Source organism: Haematobia irritans, chromosome 4 (genome assembly GCF_050003625.1).
Source record: "Haematobia irritans isolate KBUSLIRL chromosome 4, ASM5000362v1, whole genome shotgun sequence".
NCBI lineage: Eukaryota > Metazoa > Arthropoda > Insecta > Diptera > Muscidae > Haematobia > Haematobia irritans.
This window is the reverse complement of record NC_134400.1, coordinates 78,527,531-78,553,192: the sequence shown is the minus strand read 5'-3', so window position 1 is coordinate 78,553,192 and position 25,662 is coordinate 78,527,531. Positions and strand designations below refer to the sequence as shown.

Here is a 25,662-nt window from a genome sequence, read left to right as displayed (position 1 = left end):
ATCGCGTTGTTGTGGTATACGGAAAGATTGTTAAAAAATAATATTGTAAAATAATACACCCAGAAAAAAGTGCCTTCGAAACTAAAGGAAAAAATTTTCATCAATATAGTTTATCCATTTTATTTCCATTAAGGTAAATTTTTGTGAAAAATAATAAAATTTACTCGTTTCAGTAAAAAAATCCTAAACTGTAAGCAGTTAGGAATAGTTCATTAACTAGAATAAGGCATGGAATTTTACTCATACTATTTTCTTCGCTGGGTATAAGAATTTACTACTGAAAAAGAAAATTTTATTCACCTATAACAAAGCATTCGTAAAAATAAACAAAAACCGAACTAAAACCAAGTTTCTTCAAAATTAGTAAAATTTCTTATAAAATGATAATTGCGACTTCCTTTATAATAGAAAGTTTTTCATACATACGAACAACACTTGGCATAGAAAAATATTTTAGTTCATTCGTACTAAGAAGTATGCAATCCTTTCAAAACTTAAGGAAACACACTTGTTAGAATATAGGAAATTTTCCTAAATTTCTATTGTCTACCTGTAATCGATACCTGTCATCGTAATCGATGTGTTTGCGCGTGGGTGTAATCGATATATTTGCGCGTCGGTTGTTTTTTTAGTTGGAATCGCGTTGTTTTGGTATACGGAGAGATTGTTAAAAAATAATATGGTAAAATAATATAATAAATAACAAATAAAATATATAAAATATTTGTTATTTTAAATTAGTGAGAAAAATTTTCGTTTTTTTTTTTAAATAAATCTATCAATGTTCGTGATAGTGTATAAAGAAAGAAAACACCAGCAGAATAACAACCCTTTCATTTGTCTTCATTTTGGAATCTTCAATTATCAGGTAATATTCAGTGACGCTAACCTTTTGCAACAAAAATGTTTTATGATTTTTTATATTTGTAGGTATTGAAATTGTAAAAGGAGGACAAAATCATTAGGCAGCAACTTATTAAAAGTGAAAAGTACAAGAAAAAGAAAAAGTGCGTTTTACAGTTGATAATATCACACGGAAATTGGAAATAGTGGAATAATAAACTAATATTTCAAAGAGATTCGATGCTGTTGATTCTTAATAAATATATTCAATATATTAATAAAACATGTCTTTTATTGAAGATAAAATTGCTTATAGAAATAAATAAAATTGTATTTAAAAACGAAGGTAAGCAGTTCTAATTATGAAGTAAAAGTTTTACCACAAATGTGTAAGATTTGTCGAAATGAATGAAAAAATTTCAATAAAATCATTCCATATATGAATTCAAATTAGTTAAATTTTCCATTCTGTAGTATAGTGGTATATAAATATAGGAAAATGTTAACTAATATATGGAATGCATTATTCCTAATTTCTACGAAAATCACATCGTTCAAACAAATAAAAATGTCTTTGGCGCTATACGAAGTTCAACTTTCTTCACAATGAGTTCATTTTAACTTAAAGAAGGGGTCACTTTTTTCTGGGTGTATAATAAATAACAAATAAAATATATAAAATATTTATTATTTTAAATTAGTGAGAAAAATTTTCGTTTTTTGAAAATAAATCTATCAATGTTCGTGATGGTATATAAAGAAAGAAAACACCAGCAGAATAACAACCCTTTCATTTGTCTTCATTTTGGAATCTTCAATTATCAGGTAATATTCAGTGACGCTAACATTGTGTAACAAAAATGGTTTATGATTTTTTATATTTGTAGATATTGAAATTGTAAAAGGAGGACAAAATCATGAGGCAGCAACTTATTAAAAGTGAAAAGTACAAGAAGAAGAAAAAGTGCGTTTTACAGTTGATAATATCACATGGAAATTGGAAATAGTGGAATAATAAACTAATATTTCAAGGACAGTCGATGCTGTTGATTCTTAATAAATATATTAATAAAATATGTCTTTTATTGAAGATAAAATTGCTTATATAAAAAAATAAAATTGTATTTAAAAACGAAGGTAAGCAGTTCTAATTATGAAGTAAAAGTTTTACCACAAATATGTAAGATTTGTCGAAATGAATGAAAAAATTTCAATAAAATCATTCCATATATGAATTCAAATCAGTTAAATTTTTTTCATTCTGTAGTATAGTGGTACATAAATATAGGAAAATGTTAACTAATATATGGAATGCATTCTACCTAATTTCAACGAAAATCACATCGTTAAAACAAATAAAAATGTCTTTGGCGCTATACGAAGTTCAACTTTCTTCACAATGAGTTCATTTTAACTTAAAGAAGGGGTCACTTTTTTCTGGGTGTACTTATATCTTGCATAAGCAAATTGCTGTTTGGAGAGAATTTTATAAAATCACTTTTTAGCTTATTAGAGCCAATTTCCATACTAATTAAAAATTTTCAAAATTGTAGCTAGTCATTCGCTGATGCATCTAAAGTTTGGATCACGAAAATAAAGAATTTTTGATGTTGCGAATGAGAGATGTAAATCTAGTAGAGTTTTGAATAAATACAATAAAAAAGCATTTTTGCATACCTTTCATCGTAGAGCCTAACTTTTGTTAAATTAAAAAATATTCACAATTTCTGTAATTCTAAATTTTCTACACTACGTTTACGACTTTTGCGACATATGTACGTATTATACCGTCGTAAACGTGTGTCGCAAAAGTCACAGTTTCCGACAAGCCAAACCCTGATCTGGAATCATGTGGAAGGTCATATCTTTATACGTTGTTTTACACTTACGGCGATTTCGATTGGAATAAAAGGTGCACTATTCTCTAAATTGATTATAAAATATGAAGGACACTATCATATGTTAGCTTTGGGTCCTGAATCCCTCACAATATTATGAATTTGAATGACACTATCATTTGGACGAACATACAATGAAGGAAACACCAAGGCAATTTTTTTTTTTTTTGCGAAACGAAATCGACCTTAGACAAACAGTTTAAGATTCGCCTAGAACTTGGACAAAAATATGTCTTATAGATTTCGAGTTCATATGTACAAATTTTAAATTTCACTCAAAAAAAAGTGAACTCTCTATTTCACTAAAGCCATATTAACTTTATATTAGTTCATAGAATCATTATGTTTGGAAAAAGTTTATTTTAGTCAAATAATTGTTTGCGTATGTTAGTTAAATGAACTAAAAAACGGGAAAAAGTTATACAAAAATAAAGCATAAAGATTTCCTAATTTCGTATTTCTTACAAAATAGTTCATTATTTCTTTAAATTTGTAAATTTTACCAAAAATGTGTCCATCATGAACTTCGTATGTCACTAAAGACATTCTTGCAATTTTGAACTCCAAGATTTCTCTTAAAACTACAAAATTTTCTTTAACTACTGAAAAAATTTAGTTATGTCTAATAAATTTTCTTGAATTTGTCGAAAAATATTTACTTATTTTTGCCATATCGGAGTGATGCCAGCGCTTGTAATACCGTTTAGTTAAAATTTTCTAAAAAAGTTCCAAATTTTCTAAAATTAATCGAAAGTTATCTTTCCTGGTGGGTTCACTGTTTTTTCAGTGTTGACTTCGAGAACCGTATCTCCTTGAGGGACTATGTTTCGTCAACTCTAATATATTTATATTAAATTCCTGACATTAACCGGCTTGCCACTACTTCGTATACGGAGTTGAATTTTATAGCTTCAGATGTACATAATTGAGTTGGCCCATACACTCAAAAAAAAAAGGGAACCCACCACGAAAGAAATTGTAGTTTAAACGCCAATATCACAAAAATGTTGTAAATAAATATTTTTCGACATTTCTCACTTATTAAAGAAAATTTCGTAGTTGTAAGGAAAAAAGTGGATGGGAAAGGAAACTTTCCCATTTCTAAATTACAATAAAACAAAATTGGCTTTCGTTACTGGACAGGCCGCACATTAACCGATTTTCCATTATATCTCATACGGATCGCAAATGGTTATAAAACAAAGTTTGCCCCGTTCCAAAGAGTTTGTCTTCATCAGGGCGGTGGAGCCGGAGTCTTGGAGTCGGAGTCTGAAGATTTTGCTGGAGTCGGAGTTGTAAAAATTTTGCTCGACTCCGACTCCGGGTAAACCAAATTTTCTAAAACATTTCACATTTTTGTAACTAAGCAAGATTTTACGCAAATTACTTTCCATTGCGTTATTCATTCGATCAATGTACAGCATGATTGTAAATGAAAATCAACTTCCAATTACGGCAATCTTTCTATGTTTCCTAGAATGTTAGAGTAGCAGATGGGCTGGATCGATCCATTTTAATGCCCATATCAATTTAGTTGAAATATTTCGAATAATCGAAATTATTATTTTTTAAATTTTATTTTAAGGCCATATATATATGTGGAATATTGACAGAAAATTTTTTCAAAGTTGTTTTTTATAAAAAATTTTGTCAAAATGTTATTTCTATCAAAAGTTTTGTCAAAATTTTATTTCTATAGAAAATTTTGTCAAAATTTTATTTCTATAAAAAATTTATTCAAAATTTTATTACTATAGAAATATTTTTTTTATAGAAAATATAGTCAAAATTTTATTTCTATAGAAAATTGAGTCAAAATTTTGTTTCTATAGAATATTTTGCAAAATTTTATTTCTATAGAAAATTTTGCAAAATTTTGTTCATTACAAAAAAATTTTTTTAAAATTTTATTTCTATTGATAATTTTATTTCTATAAAAATTTAAGTCAAAATTTTATTTCTATAGAAAATTTTGCCACAATTTTATAGTAATAGATTTTTATATTAGAAAATTTGGTCAAAATTTTATTTCTATAGAAAATTTTGTCAAAATTTTATTTCTATAGAAAATTTAGTCAAAATTTTGGTTCTGTAGAATATTTTTATTGATAAAATTGTATTTTTATTGATAATTTTTTTATTTTATTTCTATAAGAAAAAATTGTCAAATTTTATTTCTATAGCAAATTTTCTCAAAAAATTTTTTTTCTTACTGATGCTCACTGATACTCACTGCTATAAAAAATGTATTCAAAATTTTATTACTATAGAAATATTTTTTTCTATATAAAATTTAGTCAAAATTTTATTTCTATAGAAAATTTAGTCAAAATTTTGTTTCTAAAGAATATTTTGCAAAATTTTATTTCTATAGAAAATTTTGCAAAATTTTGTTTGCTACACAATTTTTTTATATTGTATTTCTATTGATAATTTTTTCAAACTTTTATTTCTATAAAAAATTTTGCCAAATTTTATTTCTATAAAAATTTTATTCAAAATTTTATTTCTATATATTTGGTCAAAATTTGGTTTCTATATAAAATTTTGCCAAAATTTTATTTCTATAGAAAATTTAGTCAAAATTTAGTTTCTGTAGAAAATTTTGCAAAATTTTATTTCTATATAAAATTTTGCAAAAATTTTTCCAAAATTGTATGCTCACTGATACTCACTGTTAAGTCGAAAACTTGTAGAAATGACTCAAATTTTGAAATTTTTCAATGAATGAATCATAAATGCATTTTTGCGAAATTGTCTAAACAATTATAAATTTTTGCCAAATATTGCCCGAGATTTTGTAGAAGTCTGATTTGAGTTTTTATCAAAATGTAGATCTAAATACAAAGTTGTGCAGAGTATATTATAATCGGCCCGCCCGACTATAGACTTTCCTTGCATTTTTATTTTTTTTTGTTAAAATTGTGTTACGTCCCATAACGTTAGATTTAAATTTCAAGTACATAGATTTTGTAGAAGCATATACAATTTTGTCTAAATCGATTCAGATTCAAATTCATGCATATGGGAATATAAACCTTTATATAGCTCGCAACAAATTTAAAGGATTGGAGATAGTATCAATAGTTTTGGTCCACAAATACATATACTGTTGGTATCTTCTCATATTATGATGGGTATTTATATCATTATTTTATTTATTAAACATTGCCCTAAATTTGAAATATAGAGTTTAATTGGCATCTAATGTGAAATTAAGACCTTTTTTTGCACACATAAATAAATACGATACTTTATATCGATCCACTTACGGTACCCCAATAGAACTACAAATTAGTGGTATTAAAATGAGATTTAGTTATATTACCCGGAGTCGACTCCGGAGTCGGAGTCGAGCTGATGAAAAATGCTGGAGTCTGAGTCGGAGTCGAGCAAAATTGGCTCGACTCCACAGCCCTGGTCTTCACACTAATGATTTTTGTGAATTGAAGTAGGGAGACAGAGAAGACACATTTTTTTTTTAAATTTGAGTTCTGAATTCTTAATGCCGGGACACAAATTTGAATTTATTATTTATACTAGCCATTAGAGAGGAGGCGAATTGGCTGAGAAGTAATGTTCCAACAAATGTTGTCATTAATATATACTCAGACAGTCAACCTGCAATAAAATCCTTGGATTCTGTGTTCCTTAACTCGAAAACGGCCATAGACTATCGCAAATCTCTCAACGAGATGACTGAGCAGTACAATATTCACCTAATATGGGTGCCTGGCCATAGGAACATACCGGGGAACTGCGAAGCGGATGAGTTAGCAAGGCTAGGAACTACCTTACATATTCCAGGGGAACTAGAATCTGTTGGTATGCCTCTGGCTACCTGCAAGCTCGTACTGCGTGAGAAGGGTGTTATGATCAAAGACAATATACGTAGGAAGATGGGAAATTGGCATGCGTCACACCAAATGTTGCATTGGAGGTGTTAGTTCCATACATGTTTGTAATTTTTTTATTTTGTAAATGAAAAACTTAATTTTCTTAATGAAACAATGTTAAATTTTAGGCAACAACAAATAAATACATCTTCCCTTTTATGGAAATTTATTTCCTGTACCTAATTTCTTTTTATTTGCATTTTAATGCTATGTCAATATTTGTCGTATAGGCGTTTGGTTCGATAAACGAAAAGTATGGACCTAACACCGTAAATGGTTTGATGTGCTCAGTAGCCTATTTCCCATCTTCCTACGTGTATTATCTTTGGTTATGGTGGCTAATGTTCGATGGGAGAATTGCAAGGGTTGTAACGACACCAAGCAAATATGGCCCCATTTAAACTTAAACTGCACACTAGATATGCTAGTGTTCTCAAGACGTCAGACATCACTCCTGATATCCGCTATAACGGGTCGCTGCCTGATAGGCGATTTTGCAAACACTATTGGCGCGAAGCCAACAGTGTCATGATGCGGAGGAAAAGGAATCAATAAAACACCTCTTGTGTGAGTGTCCTGCATTTTGTGTAAGGCGTAAGCAAATTTTAGGGGTATATAGCTTCAGATTACTGGCGGACCTGGAAAACGTTAACTTAAGCAGTTTGCTAATGTTTTTTGGAACACTCTGGTTGGTTCAACAGAAGGAAACAATCGAGAAGGTTCAGCGGTTAGAACTAGAAGTGCCCATATGTAATAGGTACTTTTGGTAATGTGGTATCGCAATGGACTGAATAGTCTGCCTGATGGGCGATTTTGCAAAACCTATTGGCGCGAAGCATAATGACTACTGTATGAGCTGTCATGATGCGGAGGAAATGGAATCAATTAAACACCTCTTGTGTGAGTGTCCCGCTTTTGTGTAAGGCGTAAGCGAATTTTAGGGCATATAGCTTTAGATTACTGGCGGAAAATGGTAACTTAAGCAGTATGCTAATATTTTTGGAACAATCTGTTTGGTTCAACAGAAAAAAATAATCGAGAAGGTTCACCGGTTAAAACAAGAAGTGCCCATATGTAATAGGTGCTTTTAGTTAATGTGGTATTACAATGGACTGAATAGTCTAAGAGAGCCTGAATCTTAATCGGGCTGCCACTTTAAATTAACCTAACCTATTCGATTTTTCCGCATTTTTTTCAAGGGCTATCAAACTTGTGAAGGATAATCTAATTTTACAAATTTATACTTAATATCTCCTAGTTTTGAACGCCTTTGTATTCAAGATACAAAAAGTTAAAAAAAAAAAATTAAAGACGATAAAGAAGATTTTTTTCAGAAATATTAAAGCCATGTTGGCTTTGGTTCAACTAGTTCATTCAAGTAGAGATACCCAATTTTAGGTCGAATCATGGTTAAGGGACAAAACAGCTTTATGGAAAAGTTTATCGACTTTTGGATAAGGAAAAATATTAGATCTGAAAAATGCGTCTTCTACGCTAACCAAAATTTCAAGTAAAATCAATCTTTGGCTTCACGACAATACTTTTTAGTTTAGATGTTCAAATCAACTTTTACGATGAGGTTTTTTCGAGGGAGATTTTAGTGTGATCCATGGCGGTGGCTATTTTAAACTGACCATCATGTATAAGTCTAGAAAGCTAATTTACAGGTGACGATTTGCTTAATATTCTTGCGATTAGCTTAATACTCTTGTTCATATCGGAAGCTATAACTAAATCTAAACCTAATTTCCTCCAAAATCAATAGGGTTCTATTCTGAACCAAAACAGAAACTTGTGCCAAATCTGAAGTCGATTGGACTGAAACTGCGACCTAGACTTTGGTTATAAAAATGTGTTCACAGACAGACGGGCATGCTATGTCGATTCAAGGACCGATCCTGAGCAATATTGCCAAAGACACCATGTCTACCTCGTCTCCTTCTAGGTGTTGCAAACATATGCACGAACTTATAATACCCTGTTCCAAAGTGTGGGGCGTTTCAATGACAAAACGTGTTAAAACTGGATATAATTTTACATGGGAAATGAGTGAGCTTTTACGTCGTGGTTCTTTTTTGACTTGCCATTAAATATAGCACAATTTCCTACATGGAAATAATAAAATTTAACTACAAGAAAATATTTTTTTTTGCAAAAAAGTAAGTTAAATTTAGCATTAGTTTAACTACGGTTTTTTTCTGTGTGCTATAGACTTAATCGGGAGGTCTGTATATAAGGCACTACTTCACATACACTGATAAAAATATTGATATAAATGAAAGATTGTGCAACATAAATTTTAGGATACGTAGTTTACACGATATTAAGGAAAAAATTCTTTATAATACTTCTGTATTATATTCTGTATTATCTGTGGTACATATTCGATAGAAATATTGTTCTGGAGGCGGAATGTCTTTAGTTGATTCAGGGCTAAAGCTGCAGATGTGGGACGTAGTCCTTATTCTTGTAATGATTAGTGCCGTTGGCCATAGATCTTAATTACAAAGTTAAAATTGACTTGAAATTTTCATTGGACGTTGATGTAAAACTGATAGAAATACAGGAAGTTGCATTTAATGACCGAGTAATAAGTTCATTGTGCTGGTTGCATAATTACCTGGCACTCTGTAAACAGATTGATTGTCTCCCATTATGAGAAAATGTTAATGAATCTTTTGTTGGCAAGGTACAATTTTAATGCTATGCTAGTGACATCTAAGACGATTCATCCCATATCAGTATATTTCACGTGTATTAACCTGAAGGTGGTGAATTTAGTAATTTCGCGTTGGAGACATTTGACGTCTTCATAATTAGGAGGCAAATTGAATAACAGTGGGATGCAGAAGAAGCAAAGCGGGACGAGTGCATCGTTGTCCGATAACAGACAACAAAAATACCAGCCGACAATAGTTAATTTGAATTCTGATATCAATTTCCAAACAAAAATGGGAAGGGTAGGTTTCATTGTCATCCGTCGACTGAGCATGGCCACAGACAGCTAGAGTAAGAGGCAGTGGCAACAGTAGTGCTCACAGTGTAGTAGACAAGTGGCCTGTGTTTGGGTGAATGGCGTAAAACTTTTGATGTCGATTAGAGTTCGATACATGGCAGATCACACAATATTTAGCTATGGAACGAATGGACGGACGGACAACCCATATGCGCTGTGAACGTGTAACTTTGGAATATTTGAAGGTGACAACAAATGGATGTCGCGCTCAGTGTGTGAAAGACTGATGGGACTTTTTCGTCTGCGTTTGGGTGTTTCCTTGCCCCTCTCCTCGGTTGGTGACGGTGTTTGCATATGATGCTGAGACCGGTCAGTTTTCTTCCATTTCACTTCGATTCGATTTTTCGTTCGGTTGGGTTTAATTGAATTCTGTAGCGTGTGTTTTGTTTTCGATTCGCGTTAACGTTTAAACATTTTTCAAAAGCGATTTAATTGATTTGTTCTGTTGATTGGAAGTTGTGGTGTTTAATCGTTAATGTTGGGTGATTAAAGATATTCATTTATATGTGTCGCTCGGACTGTTGGTCGGTCGATCGGCCGGCCAGCCACCTCCTTAAATGATGGCGATGACAAAAAAGAAGACGTCAGAAGAAAGCAACCGAGCTCCAACCGTCTCTGCAGCTGCCGATGAGATGACCGGGTCTAGTTATTAGCGACAAATACCTCGGCCACTTGTCATCTCATTAGGAATTGTGAGATAAGACAAATTTGTTTTCATTTCATCCTACGGCGTTGGTTATTTCTGCTCGAATTAAACGTATCCGTCTAGGCAAAGATTGTTTAAATGAAGCTCATTCGTATCGTTGAAAACCCATGCAATAAAGAGCATCGAAAAGATTTTCTGAAGCTCTGTTTTTGTGCCCATTAGACACAAAGAAAATTTCATCGTAATTCAGTGAGTTAGGTATTTCAAAGCTATAATGAACCCAGCAAAAAAATTTGGAAGTTCTTCCAAAGGCACAACTTTAAAAGCACTTCCAGAAGATGCACTCCCAATGATGTTCTTTATTTTATCTACCCAGGAAGTTCTTTAAATTAAATTTTTATAACTTGGTTTTTTCCTACTTTTATTGGGTAGTTTTAACTTTTTTTGTTTCAAATAGGTTAAAACCAGACGAAGAATTCGTAAAATGGTACATATCACTTAAATTTTGTCAAAAAATGCTAAATCCAATCTGAAAAAATTGTGCATTTTTTGAAAATATTTAAGGTCAAACGTTTCCGACCAGCGTTAGAATCCATTAAAAATTATAAAAAATTATAAAAATTATTTATTTGACAAAATATCACAAAATTTTTTAATTTACATCCAAAACATTGAATTCGGATCACACCTAAAGAAGTGATGCAAATTCAGTGCAACGGCTGTTGAAATGGAGGACTTCCGTCCTATGACAAGCCCATGTTAAATTCATCGCTTCTGCGTCAATTTTACACCACTTCCGGATCCAAAAAAAACATTTTCATTACTTTTTTGGCGACACTTTTTTTTGCTGGGGAAAGGACAACGAATACTTTCAATCGCTATTAAAGTCAAACAAATCGAATATTTTTTCTTCAATTTCAAATTTATAAGTGTCGAAAATAATAAAACAAATATTATTGAAAATATTGCCAAAATTGTTTCTTTATTATGTTTTTTTGCCAAATAGCTTTTGATTTTTGAATATCATTTGGGGAAAATCGGGCGGAGGGCAGCAAAAAACAGCTTCCAAAAAATAGTTTGGATCCCCAATTTGTGATCCAGAAGTAGTGCAAACTTGGATCATCACCAATGCATTTTACATGATCTTGTCATAGGAAGGAAGTACTCCATTTTTGGATCCTTTGCATTGAATTAGAAGTTGTGGAATTTCATTTGGATGAAGAAATTAAAAAATTTTTTTTTCCAAATTCTTTTTTGTTTTTATCGGTACTTTTTTTATTATCTAATTTTTTATTTTCTTCTTATCTAATTTTTACAAATTGAAAAACTTCTTCGCTTCCACCGGGGTTGAACCTGGGTCTGTTGGTACCATATCAGAACACCTTAGCACACTCAGCCACAAACGTCATTGAACACGATGCATCAAAACGTCTATTCAAATGTTTGTGACATATGACACCACGGCATGACATTCCAACTACTTCCTGTGATGTTCTTTATTATTATGAATGAAAAAATAAAGAACGCAGGTTCAAATCTCACCAGCAGAAATGTTTTCATTAAATATTTTTCTAAAAACTTTTTTTAATACATCGTTTTTATTTTGTTTTTTTTTTTCGGCATATATTTTTGTATAAATATATTTTTCCATTAAAAATCAACAAAATGTTAAAAATTATTGTAATTTGCAAATTTGAAAAGAACTTCCATGGAAGTGAAAAAGGCACAGGTTCAAATCCCGGCGGGGATTAATTATACCCTGCGCCACACTGTGGAATAGGGTATTATAAGTTAGTGCATATGTTTGCAACACCCAGAAGGAGACGAGATAGACACATGGTGTCTTTGCAAAAATGCTCAGGGTGGGCTCCTGAGTCGATATAGCCATGTCCGTCTGTCCGTGAACACATTTTTGTAATCAAAGTCTAGGTCGCAGTTTTAGTCCAATCGTCTTCAAATTTGGCGCAAGTGTGTATTTTGGCTCAGAATAGAACCCTATTGATTTTGGAAGAAATCGGTTCAGATTTAGATATAGCTCCCATATATATATAGTACTGGCTTCTGGGGCCATATAAGTCCATATCGGATGAAATATATATATATATATATATATATATATATATATATATATATATATATATATATATATATATATATATATATATATATATATATATATATATATATATATATATATATATATATATATATATATATATATATATATATATATATATATATATATATATATATATATATATATATATATATATATATATAAAGGGTGATTCTTTTGAGGTTAGGATTTTCATGCATTAGTATTTGACAGATCACGTGGGATTTCAGACATGGTGTCAAAGAGAAAGATGCTCAGTATGCTTTGACATTTCATCATGAATAGACTTACTAACGAGCCACAACGTCGAATTTTCAGTGAATGGGCCCTAGAAAAGTTGGCAGAAAATCCGCTTTTTTATCGACAAATTTTGTTCAGCGATGAGGCTCATTTCTGGTTGAATGGCTACGTAAATAAGCAAAATTGCCGCATTTGGAGTGAAGAGCAACCAGAAGCCGTTCAAGAACTGCCCATGCATCCCGAAAAATGCACTGTTTGGTGTGGTTTGTACGCTGGTGGAATCATTGGACCGTATTTTTTCAAAGATGCTGTTGGACGCAACGTTACGGTGAATGGCGATCGCTATCGTTCGATGCTAACAAACTTTTTGTTGCCAAAAATGGAAGAACTGAACTTGGTTGACATGTGGTTTCAACAAGATGGCGCTACATGCCACACAGCTCGCGATTCTATGGCCATTTTGAGGGAAAACTTCGGAGAACAATTCATCTCAAGAAATGGACCGGTAAGTTGGCCACCAAGATCATGCGATTTGACGCCTTTAGACTATTTTTTGTGGGGCTACGTCAAGTCTAAAGTCTACAGAAATAAGCCAGCAACTATTCCAGCTTTGGAAGACAACATTTCCGAAGAAATTCGGGCTATTCCGGCCGAAATGCTCGAAAAAGTTGCCCAAAATTGGACTTTCCGAATGGACCACCTAAGACGCAGCCGCGGTCAACATTTAAATGAAATTATCTTCAAAAAGTAAATGTCATGGACCAATCTAACGTTTCAAATAAAGAACCGATGAGATTTTGCAAATTTTATGCATTTTTTTAAAAAAAAAAGTTATCAAGCTCTTAACAAATCACCCTTTATATATATATATATATATATATATATATATATATATATATATATATATATATATATATATATATATATATATATATATATATATATATATATATATATATATATATATATATATATATATATATATATATATATATATATATATATATATATATATATATATATATAGATATATATATTTCATCCGATATGGACTTATATGGCCCCAGAAGCCAGAGTTTTACCCTAATTTGCTTAAAATTTTGTACAAGAAGAACAATTAGTACTATAGTCAAGTGTGTCAAATTTTATTGAAATCGGTTCAGATTTAGATATAGCTCCCATATATATCTTTCGCCCGATATGGACTAATACGATCCCAGAAGCCAGAGTTTTACCCCAATTTGGTTTAAATTCTGCTATGCGTGCCAAATTTGGTTGAAATCGGTTCAGATTTAGATATAGCTCCCATATATAGCTTTCGCCCGATTTGCACTCATATGACCACAGAGGCCAATTTTTTTGCTCCGATTTAGTTGAAATTTTGTACAGGGAGTAGAATTAGCATTGTAGCTATGCGTGCCAAATTTAGTTGAAATCGGTTCAGATTTAGATATAGCTCCCATATATAGCTTTCGCCCGATTTACACTCATATGACCACAGAGGCCAATTTTTAACTCCGATTTAGTTGAAATTTTGCACAGGGAGTAAAATTAGCATTGTAGCTATACGTGCCAAATTTGATTGAAACCGGTTCAGATTTAGATATAGCTCCCATATATATGTTTTCTGATTTCGACAAAAATGGTCAAAATACCAACATTTTCCTTGTAAAATCGCCACTGCTTAGCCGAAAAGTTGTAAAAATGACTCTAGTTTTCCTAAACTTCTAATGCATATATATCGAGCGATAAATCATAAATAATTTTTTGCGAAGTTTCCTTAAAATTGGTTCAGATTTAAATGTTTCCCATATTTTTTTACTAACATTGTGTTCCACGCATTAGCCGACTTAAATTTTTAGTCTATAGATTTTGTAGAAGTCTATCAAATTCTGTTCAGATCGAGTGATATTTAAATGTATGTATTTGGGACAAACCTTTATATATAGCCACCAACACATTTGACGGATATGGTATCGGAAATTTAGATCTATAAAGTGGTGTAGGGTATAATATAGTCGGCCCCGCCCGACTTTAGACTTTCCTTACTTCTTTTTTTTTATTTTTTTGGCGTTTTTCTATTCTTTTTTGCGAAATATAATTGTCCAAAATTTTAATTTTCACTTAAACGGCTTAATCCCGTACCCTCTGAGACTTGTCCAAAAGGACTGCATCGGAAGTGAAAAAGATTCGATAGGGTATCCCTGGATGTGCTTTAAAATATATGTTTGCGGATTTGTCCAAAGGACTGCATCGGAAGTGGAAAAAGTTGATGGGGGATTCCAGGATGCGGTTTAAAAGAAATGTTTGTGAACTTGTCCAGAAGGACTGCATCGGAAGTGGAAAAACTTGATGGGGAATTCCGGGATGCGCTTTAAATGAAATGTTTGTGGAACAACTTCCAATCTTTTTTGCTGTAATTTTTTGTTCTATAATCATCATTTTTGTTGTCATCTGAAATCCATCAAAGTTGTTTTAGAAAACCACACGAACGAAAAAGACTGTTTTTCATATATGTTTGGAACTCAAATTTTTAGCACGTTAGTTTTAAGTGTAAGTATATAATGTTCATAAGCTAGCATAACATGTTTGGGACACATTTGCTAATATGTTACAACATATTATGTTTGAGACATAACATTATTTTAAATATTATATGTGTGAATGCATACATATATTCATAAATGTGTTTAGAAAGAGAGACCGAGAGGGAGATAACGAATGAACAGAACACAGTGAGACTAAAAGTCCAACATAAAGGAATATGTAAAACGTAAATATTCGTGACTTTTATATTTTGTTTATAAATAAATATTTGGAGTATAACATTCAAATAAATTAAAAACATACTAAATGTTTGGTAGTGAAAAAATCGTTACTGTAACATGTACATTCTGTATTAAAAACATTCTGCTTCCAGCATATATATTTTCAGAATTTGTTCAAACAAAATATTTTGTGTACCGTGTAAATATGTTAAGCATATCAACACCCTAAAAAAAAGTAATGAAATACTAAAGTCGGACGGGGCCGACTATTGTATACCCTTCACCATTTTGTGGATCCACATTTTCGAAACATCTCAAACCCTTCCAGTTTGTTGCGTTCTATATATAAAGGTTTATATTCCCAAAATTTATTAGACTGCAATAAGATCTCATGGCTAAAAATTTAAATCGGCTAATGCCCTGGGTAGTAGCAAAATGTTAGTAAAATAAAAATTATATACAGCATTTTTATGTAATTACGCACAAGTGTATCAGTCGATAGATACACGCAGAGAAGGAATATGATCACCTCAAACATGTTTCAAGAGCATAATGTTATTTTTGTATGGTGACCATGTAACATGTTTGTCACTAAAATGTTATTTTCTCGTCAAATATAACCTGCTTGCCGAAATCAGATACATGGTTTCCGAGAAAATTACATGGTTGCGAAAACCATGTTACATGGTCACCGCCCAAAAATAACATATTCCTTCTCTGGGTGTATGTATTAGAGGTATCAAATTTGATTTTGAATCATTTTTACATTAGCAGTGGCGATTTTACAAGGAAAATGGGGGTAGTTTGGTTAATTTGACCCAACTCGGAAAAAACATTAACATGGAGGCTTTATCTAAATCTGAACCAATTTCAATTGTACTCCTTGTGCAAAATTTCAAGCAAATCAGGGTGAATCTTTGGATTCTGGGGCCATATAAGTTCATATCCGGAAAAGATATATATGGGAGCTGTATCTAAATTTGAACCGATTTCAATAAAATTTGGCACGCTTGATGATACCATTAATTGTACTTATTGTGCAAAATTTAAAGCAAATCGGGGCAAGACTGGGCTTTTGGGACCATATAAGTACATATCGGGCGAAAGATATATATGAGATTTATATCTATATCTGAACCGATTTCTTCTAAAATCAATAGGGTTCTATTCTGATCTAAAACAGAAACTTGTGCCAGATTTGAGGGCGATTGGACAGATAGACGGACGGACAGACGGACATGGCCATATCCACTCAGGGACTGATCCTGGGCAATATTGCCAAAGACAATATGTGTCTCTCTCGTCTTCTTCTGGGTGTTGCAAACATATGTACTAACTTATAATACCCTCATCCACAGTGTGGCGCACGGCATAAAAATCGCTTATGTAACATACCATACTCCCAAATATATTCTGTTTCAAGCACATATATGTTTACACACTAAAGCAACGATTTTGTCTTTACTCTAATGATTTTGGTACTGATTCCGAGCCAAAGAAGCAGAGAATTGAAGTAAAGATAATTCTACGACACAATTCTCTTTTAAATTTGAGTTTTTCGTACTTGATTCTAGGAAAAAATTTGAATTTATTCGTTTTTAAAATTTTTTTTCATGTGCCATTAAAGCTCTCTAAAAACGTGTTACTTAAATTTCAAAAAGTCAACAAACTTAAAGAAGATTTCATCAATTCTGAAGAATTTTTCAGAATTATAAAAGCCAAGTTGACCTTAGTACACCGAAATTTTCTTTCATGTTAAGATACCCATTTTCAAGTCGAATCACTTTGTTTTAGAGAAAAGCTAAGCAAAATCCGCATTCTTATTTTAAGGACATTAAATCTTTCGCCTCACGATAATATTTTTTTTTCAGTGTACGTGATTTCTAAATTAATATATGTTTGAATCCAGAGGGACTATATTTAAGAAAATGTGAAGTCCCAAACATAATTTGTTCTAATCTTCTGGAAGCAGAAAATTCCATCCTATCTAGTTGAAATTTGGGATGTGATGTCAGTATATGCATTTTAATAATCATACAAAAAAAAAATGGTCCATATCGGTGCATAATTTTATATGACTCAAATATAAACCGACCCCTAAGATTTTACTTTTGGAGACTCATTTTCATCAAATTTCATCCGGTCAAGTTGGTTCATATCGGTCAATGTCAATCTTTCTATATGTCTATCTCTTGTCTATACCTTGCCATCCCGTGTAAAAATTGGAGGATCTAATTAGATACGATTAGATCTCAAAATTTGCCACTTTGGATCTCAGCCGATTTAACCAGATATGATGAGACAGAATCAGATATAATTATATATAATGCCACATATTACGAGACCTAACATCACATCCAACTATATAGGCATAGATATAATTATATACAAGGCATTAGATCTAGGCCAATATTAATTCCATAGTAATTAGGTATGATTATATCTTACCATTTTTCGTATCTCTTCATATCTAATTCTATAAAATTAGATTCCTCAAGTTTTACTCGGGATAGACAACTGTTACCATAATCCAAGCAATTCGATTGTGGATGACAGTCTTTAGTGGAACTTTTTATTGAATCTACAGATTTACTGGAATGCAATTATCAGAATAATCTATTGTTCAAATATTCCTAAATTTTGTTTGGGACTGGTCCATACATTCCAGGGACTAGTCCTCTACACGTTCTGGGGTGTATTCATTTTCCGTAGGGTATTTACTTGTACCTCTTACACACAAAAAAATAATACATTTATTTTATGAATAGTGTTCACAAAAATTTTCCAAACACGGAATTCATAAATTGTATGAAAAAGTTCATAATTTAAAAAATACTGGTTTTGAGTGACTACTAATGAATATATTATATTATTGAAAATTTTATTTTATATATGAATTATACATATTTTCCGATACTGAAAAATATGTACTTTTACATAATAACATATATATTAAAAACGTCATACATTAAATGTAACTTTCTCCTTTTTTCTTTTGGTTTTTGTTTGCCCTAATTGTTATCATACATAATAGGCCCATACACTAATAAAGTCCAGCAAGCAAAAAACATAACTGTATAGTATTTTATTTATAAACATGAACAACTGAAGCGTGGTTAATGTTGTATTATTTCATCAACCTTTCCAGTAGTAAATAATCTTCCGATCACGACGGCGACTCAAACTGGACTGAACAAACCAAACACAGTTATGTTTTTTTTCGCTCGTATTGTTTGTATGGTCTGCTTGTATTGTATACATATGAGAGTTCTAAAGGGTGGTTAAAATTTCAAGGGCCGATGTTGATTTTGAATAAAACACAAACTATTTAGGAAATTATTGTAATTTTATTTTATTAATATATATTGGTATTACTCAATTATGTATGGAACAAAATATCGGCCAAATGGGCGCCGCGACCTCGGTGGCACACCTTCATCCGATGGTCCAAATTTTCGATGACGCTGAGGCATAATGGAGGTTCTATGCCGTTAATGTGCCGAATTATCTCATCCTTTAGCTCTTGAATTGTTGCTGGCTTATCGACGTACACTTTTTCTTTCAAATAACCCCAAAGAAAAAATTTCAACGGTGTTTAGGTGTGGTTCACATTCAACATCGGCCCTTACAATTTAACCACCCTTTACTATGTTGTGGCTCTCTCACGCTAAGAGAAAACCAATATTTTCGGATATATTATGTAAAGTTTCATAAATTGTATGAAAGAGTCCGTGTACATTATTAAAAATTTAATAATGTAATAAAAAGTAATTACGCAATAATATATTACGTAAACGTATATCTATTGTATGGAAGATTCTATAAATTTTGAAAAATGTATCAATTTATGTACAAATTCATATATTATTTTTTTGTGTGTAGTGTAGTCCAGCGTTGCCAGAATTGTTTCACCAAAAACTGTTAGATTTACCCAAAAAATAGCTAAAAGGCTAAAAAAAATAGCTAGAAAAAGCTTTTTTTTTGTATCAAAAATCATATTTTTAATGAAATGTCACGAACGAATTTTCATTTGAAATTAAGCGACGAAGTACTTATTTTTCGTACTGCTGGTATGCTTGCACCGAAGTACTTTCCTCCAATGTCATACCCGTGTAAAAGCATTACTGCTGATATATGTACGAAGAAGTTATTACCTAATTTGTCGCAGGCATACTTGTACTCATACCTGGTAATAGGAGTTTTTGCTGGGAGGTTAATATCACAAACATTTGAATAGACGTTTTGATGCATCGTGTTCAATGGCGTTTGTGGTTGAGTGTGCTAAGGCGTTTTATTTATTATTTTTATTATTTTTTATTATTATTTATAAAATGTGAAAAGGTCTATCACATAAATATTAAATATTTTCCAGATCTTTTCTACAGAAGTGTTTGTGACCCCTTAAAGGTGTATTTTCGCTCTCCTGTAAAATTGAGTTTTTACACTTATGGGCAGTGTTACCGTTGGAAATTTTGAAAAAGTCGCAAAAAAAGTCGCATACTCAAAAAAGGTCGCACAAAAAAGTAGCATAATGATATAAAAGTCTCATACAGTTGTGAAGTATTTTTATTACAAAAAAATCTTCTATACACGCTCACAAAAAATCGCTTCTGTAACATATACTCCCAAACATATTTTGCTTCAAGCATAGACATTTTTGGATATCGCCCAAACATTTATATGTTTGATCTCTACCAATATATAATATGTTTGAAAGCATATTGGTCTAAACAATATATGTTTGGGTAGTCTAAGTTCCAAACATTTTGTATTTTTGCATCCATTGAATTTGGAATTTTGAATTTTTGTTGTCTTCCAAAAAACAATATGTTATTATGTGAACATATAATATGTTTGGAAGCATTTTGCACCCAAAAATATTATATGCTTAAAAAAATTCTCCCAAACAATATTGTGCTCAAAATTTTATTTATTTATTTATATATTTACAATCATAATGAATTATGAAAATAAACAGGTAATATAGGTGCTAACAACATAGGTTTTCGACCTGAATGCTCAAAATTTTGTTTCTGCCCAATTGTATATTCACCCCCACATCTTTCTCACTTCCACGAGATTTTTTAGTTCTTAGCACCTTTTTCTGTAATACAAACATTGTAGAAGAAATTATTCAATTGTATGATTTTTTTTATTTTAATTTTACCTTTTGCCGGACGGGGATTCGAACAGCGGACCACACAGTTTGTAAGGATCAAAGAAGTAGCTGATCAATTGCCCAAGGAAAAATAAAATGTTAATTTTGTAATAACAAGCAACAACCACCAACTTAATTCAATATCGCTCCCTGTTAAATAGCGCTCCAAGCTACTAAACACATATATGTTTATAGGCTATTTCTAAATTAATATATGTTTGCATCCAAGCATATTATATTTACAAACATTTTATGTCCCAAACATAATATGTTCTAACATATTAACATATTTGTCCCAAACATGTTATGCTAGTTTATGAACATTATATGCTTGCACTCAAAAATATTGTTTTTAAAAATTTGTGTTCCAAACATATAATGTTTATATCCAAACATATGAAAAACAGTATTTTTCATCCGTGTAAATCAACACAAAAACAATAAAGGAACACTCCCTTTAACATAAAGAGATCTTTTAGCAACTTATTGTATTATAAAATCCATTAAAACGTAAACTTGCAATAAATAAAAAATGGATTTTTTACTCCTTCCTAAAATTAGCAGAAAAGTACGTGAACGCCATCCAGTGCCAATTTACTATCAGCCAATTAAAAGCATTTAAATCAATTAAAAAAACAACAAAAATATTTATTTTTTATACTACACTCCTAATTGACTCTGTGAAATATATTGCACGTATTATTTGTTTATGGCTAACTCTTGCAAGATTTTACTGGGAAAAAATTCCTAGCAAAAACTTGCAACCTATCTATTCCTCAAATTTCAAATTTGATCTCACTCTGACTCTCTTTTGCTGGATTTTTGGAGTAAACGAAAGACTCCAGTAAAAATTTGTGATAATTATCAAAAATTAGTGGGTACTCGAACGGAGCTAGTGGTTGCAATGATATGCAACAAAACAACGACTTAACAAACCAGAACACCGTGTAGGGTGGGTATCGTAGGTAAGGTGTCCATTGTGATACTATACGTGATTTACTTCTCTCAAAGTTATGAGTGCTTCTATGTTTACATAGACAACTTGTCATTGAAAAGTGAGTTCTGGCGTCTCACATTGTGATGGAGAAGCTTTGAAACATTCATTATCCACCCTAGAAACAAATTTTGCTTTTTGGTGGAAACTGGGCTTGAATCCATGACGGTGGCTTCGCGTAAGGCGCACGGCAATGAATTCCCACTTATAAAAATTGCTTAAAATTTAAGAACTTTTGTGCGACTTTTATTCGCATGCGTGCGACTAAAGTCGCACATTTTACATATTTTGAAAAAGTCGCACAAAAAGTCGCATGACGTCGAAAAGGTTGTAAAATGCGACTAACGTCGCACAACGGTAAGACTGCTTATGGGTTTTGTCCGACACCCACAGAAATTCTCTAGACTTAAAATTTAAATCGGCTAATGCCCTGCGAAGCACAATGTTAGTAAAACAATATAAAGCCATAAATCTACTGTCATGTTTATGCAATTTCGCAAAAGTGCATTTATGATTTATCGGTCGATAGATATGTATTGGAGGTATAGAAAAATATGTTTTTCATATGTTCCGATATAAACAAACTGTGTTTCGGGCATAATTTTTAAACACAATATATTTAAGTGCAAACATGTAATGTTCCTAACCTAACACTAAATGTTTGGGACACATATGTTAATATGTTAGAATATATTATGTTTGGGGCATGAATGTTTCATAAAGATAATATGTGTGAATGTAAACATATATAAATTTACAAATTTCGAGTAAACATATATATGTTGTGATATTTTATTCAGAGAGCAACAGAGAGAGAGAGAGAGAAAGAGTATGGAGAAAGAAATAGAGATGGAAACCGGGAGCGTTGGCGAAAGATATCAACACAGCGAGATAATGAAAAGAGAGCAATTTCTGTGAAACTGCTTGTATGTTGTTTCGGAAAACTGTTTTATGATAAGGCCAAAAATATGCTTGAGTCTAAATATTATTTAATTTGAATATTAGAATGAGTATTCGGAGTAAAGAGAATGGACATACGGAACGAAGAGAATAGACATTTGAAAAAAAACAGCATTTGTTTTCGCCTTGAGAGCAGCATTTTATGTATGTGTGGACATGTGTTTTGTTTATCATTTTGGCATAATGGGCACAATTTTTTTCTTGGTTCGTTAAAAGAAAACGGAACGTATGCTAACCATTGCTCCACGTGGCCACCAAATGTATGTTTCTGTTAAATAATGTTATGTTTGCATGGGCTCTTGGGCGCTGCAAACTATGCCATATTAATGTAACTTATAACGATAATTGTCTATTGGTGACTATAATAGCTACGTAGTGGTAGTGTGTTGGCTTACAAATTGCATGGTTCCCGGTTCGATTCTCCATCCAGGCGAAAGGTAAAATTTAAAAAAATTATAAAATTGAATAATTTCTTCAACATCATTTGTATTACAGAAAAAGGTGCCAAGAACTAAAAATTTCGTGAAAGTGAAAATTATGAGAGGGAACGAGCACAATCTTTTTGGGCTCAAAATGCTTCCAAACATGTAATATGTTCACATAAAACAAACATAATAATGTTTCGGCAATATCCAATAATATATGTGCTTCCTGCAAAATATATTTGGAACATATGTTAGAGAAGCGATTTTTTTTGAGTGTGTACAATTTCGACTTGTTACAAGATAAAATGACATGAAGATTAATGAATTGGTATTATTATGTCGTATATATAATCGGTCACCAATCAGGTGAATTCTTTTAAAATAGATTTCAATTTTTGTTGGTGCATTAATTTAGTAACAATCGAAATCGGAAACCGATATTTCGATATTATAAACAGAATGGCAAACATATAACACCCCCATGGTGGTGGGTATTAAGAGATGTATAACCTTTTTAAAATAAAAATTTAAAAATTTCGACATTTGATTTTTGCGGTTATTGAACATTCGACTTTTGATTGTCAGTTAGTCGTTTTTGCTCAATATCATAAGTCGATTAAATTCGAGCATCAAAACATCAATGAGTCGTTTATGAGGAGTGCAGAAATCGACGATTTTTTGGAATAAAGACAATTAGTTAAAATTATGGATTTTTGACTTTTGTAGCTCTGGTTCGGCCAAAACTACGGTAAACCCTAAAAACTTTTCTATGCACGCTAGCCATTGCATTAAGTTGGCTTTCTAAAGTTAGAGCATCCTTAACTTGGACTCGGCCAAACGTTAATAACCTTCCCAAGGATATTTAGATTCACAAATCGGTTGTTTCTCTTCATTAACCACCACTGAAATCCGTAGGCTATCGATCGATCAGTCGACTCCACGTTGGTTGTCTGCTTGTCATCGACTCAACCGATTAGAAAGTTTATTCGCCTAACAATCAGATTGTTGTTTGATTTACCCCCTTTGCCACTGTTGGAAACTTAAAATCAGGGCCAGCGGCCGATGGCAAGGGGACGCATAGTTGTGGATAGTAGCTGAAATCGATCGTCACTTACAAATTTGCATTTGATAAATTATATATCGGCATTTCTTTCGATGCGGATGATTTACGAGTATCGCTAGATGAGTGTGCGTGTGTGTCACAGTGAGTGCTTATTTGAGTAGCTGTTGAGGCGATTATTGTTTTATCTCTACACACATACAAACACACATGTATATATACATCCATATTTTGTTAATTTCACATTATTTTTGTTTTCTCTTTATTGTTGTGTTTTGGATCACTCGTATCGTTTTTATAACAAATTATAGAAATGTCTTGTGGTTAATTAGGTGTATTGTAAGCTTTATTAATTTCCTAATTAAGTTAGCTTCTGTTTGTTACGTATTCACAAGCAAGCGAGTATACACCGATATTCGTGTGTGTTGGTGCAGGTACAATTATTGGCAAAAGCTAAAGCAAATGTCATGAGCGGTATTTTTTTAATTGAAGGCGATGCTTTTTCATTTTTACACTCGCGCATACCTGCCCAACCATAAATGAATATATCTACCTCAAAACATATCCATCGACATTATACATAAACTCATTATGAGAATAAAGCAATATTTATTGATACAAATGTTTATAGCAATCAAGTATTTATTGTCACACTGACGTCTACATCCAAAATAGACGCAATCCCATTCATCTCCCTGCCCACAATCTATATACATCGATCATTCCTATTTCCATTGATCAATATTTTAGAATAAAATGGCCAAAATACTTCAACTATCATATAACCAATTATTTTGGATGCCATGTACACTGGAAAAAATAAATTCGCAATTATTACAATATATTTCCGAATATATTTCAACTCGTGCACCAATGAAATATTGGTGAATAATCTACTAAATAAGGCAAAAAATTCTATCACTTCTTAAAGTGTGATCCGAATTCAGAATTTTTGGAGGTTAATTATTTTGCCAAATAAATAATTTTAATTTTATAATTTTTTTTTTAAATTTTACCTTTCGCCTGGACGGAGAATCGAACCGGGAACCATGCAATTTGTAAGCCAACACACTACCACTGGGCTACGTAGCTGTTATAGTCACCAATGGACAATTATCTTTATAAGTTACATGTATATAGCATAGCTTGCAGCGCCCACGAGCCCATGCAAACATAACATTATTTAACAGAAACATACATTTGTTGGCCACGTGGAGCAGTGGTTAGCATACGTTCCGATTTCTTTTAACGAACCAAGAAAAAAATTTTGCCCATAATGCCAAAATGATAAACAAACCAGGCCGAATCTTATGTACCCTCCACCATGGATTGCGTAGGAACTTCTACTAAAGGCTGTCATCCACAATCGAATTACTTGGGTTGCGATAACACTTGCCGATGGCAAGGTATCGTAAAACTTTTTAACACTGTCTTCTAAATTGTAAGTTAGCCCATACGGGGTATATATTAAACAAAAAAAGGCCGATTAAATACGTATATAATCTAGTTTGACAAAATTTTCTATAGAAATAAAAATTTGACAAAATTTTCTATAGAAATAAAAACTTGACAAAATTTTCTATAGAAATAAAATGTTGACAAAATTTTCTATGGAAGTAAAATGTTGACAAAATTTTCTATA

General features: G+C 31.9%; 1 long non-coding RNA gene across 1 annotated transcript in view; it reads left to right on the top strand.

Annotated features, from left to right (window-relative positions):
- The first annotated feature begins 1,515 nt into the window (after window positions 1–1,515).
- Window positions 1,516–25,662, top strand: part of LOC142237092 (uncharacterized) — a 351,654-nt gene continuing 327,507 nt past the window's right edge. The window contains exon 1 of the long non-coding RNA XR_012722336.1: window positions 1,516–1,668. This is a non-coding gene — a long non-coding RNA (uncharacterized LOC142237092). The remainder of the gene's footprint in view (window positions 1,669–25,662) is intronic.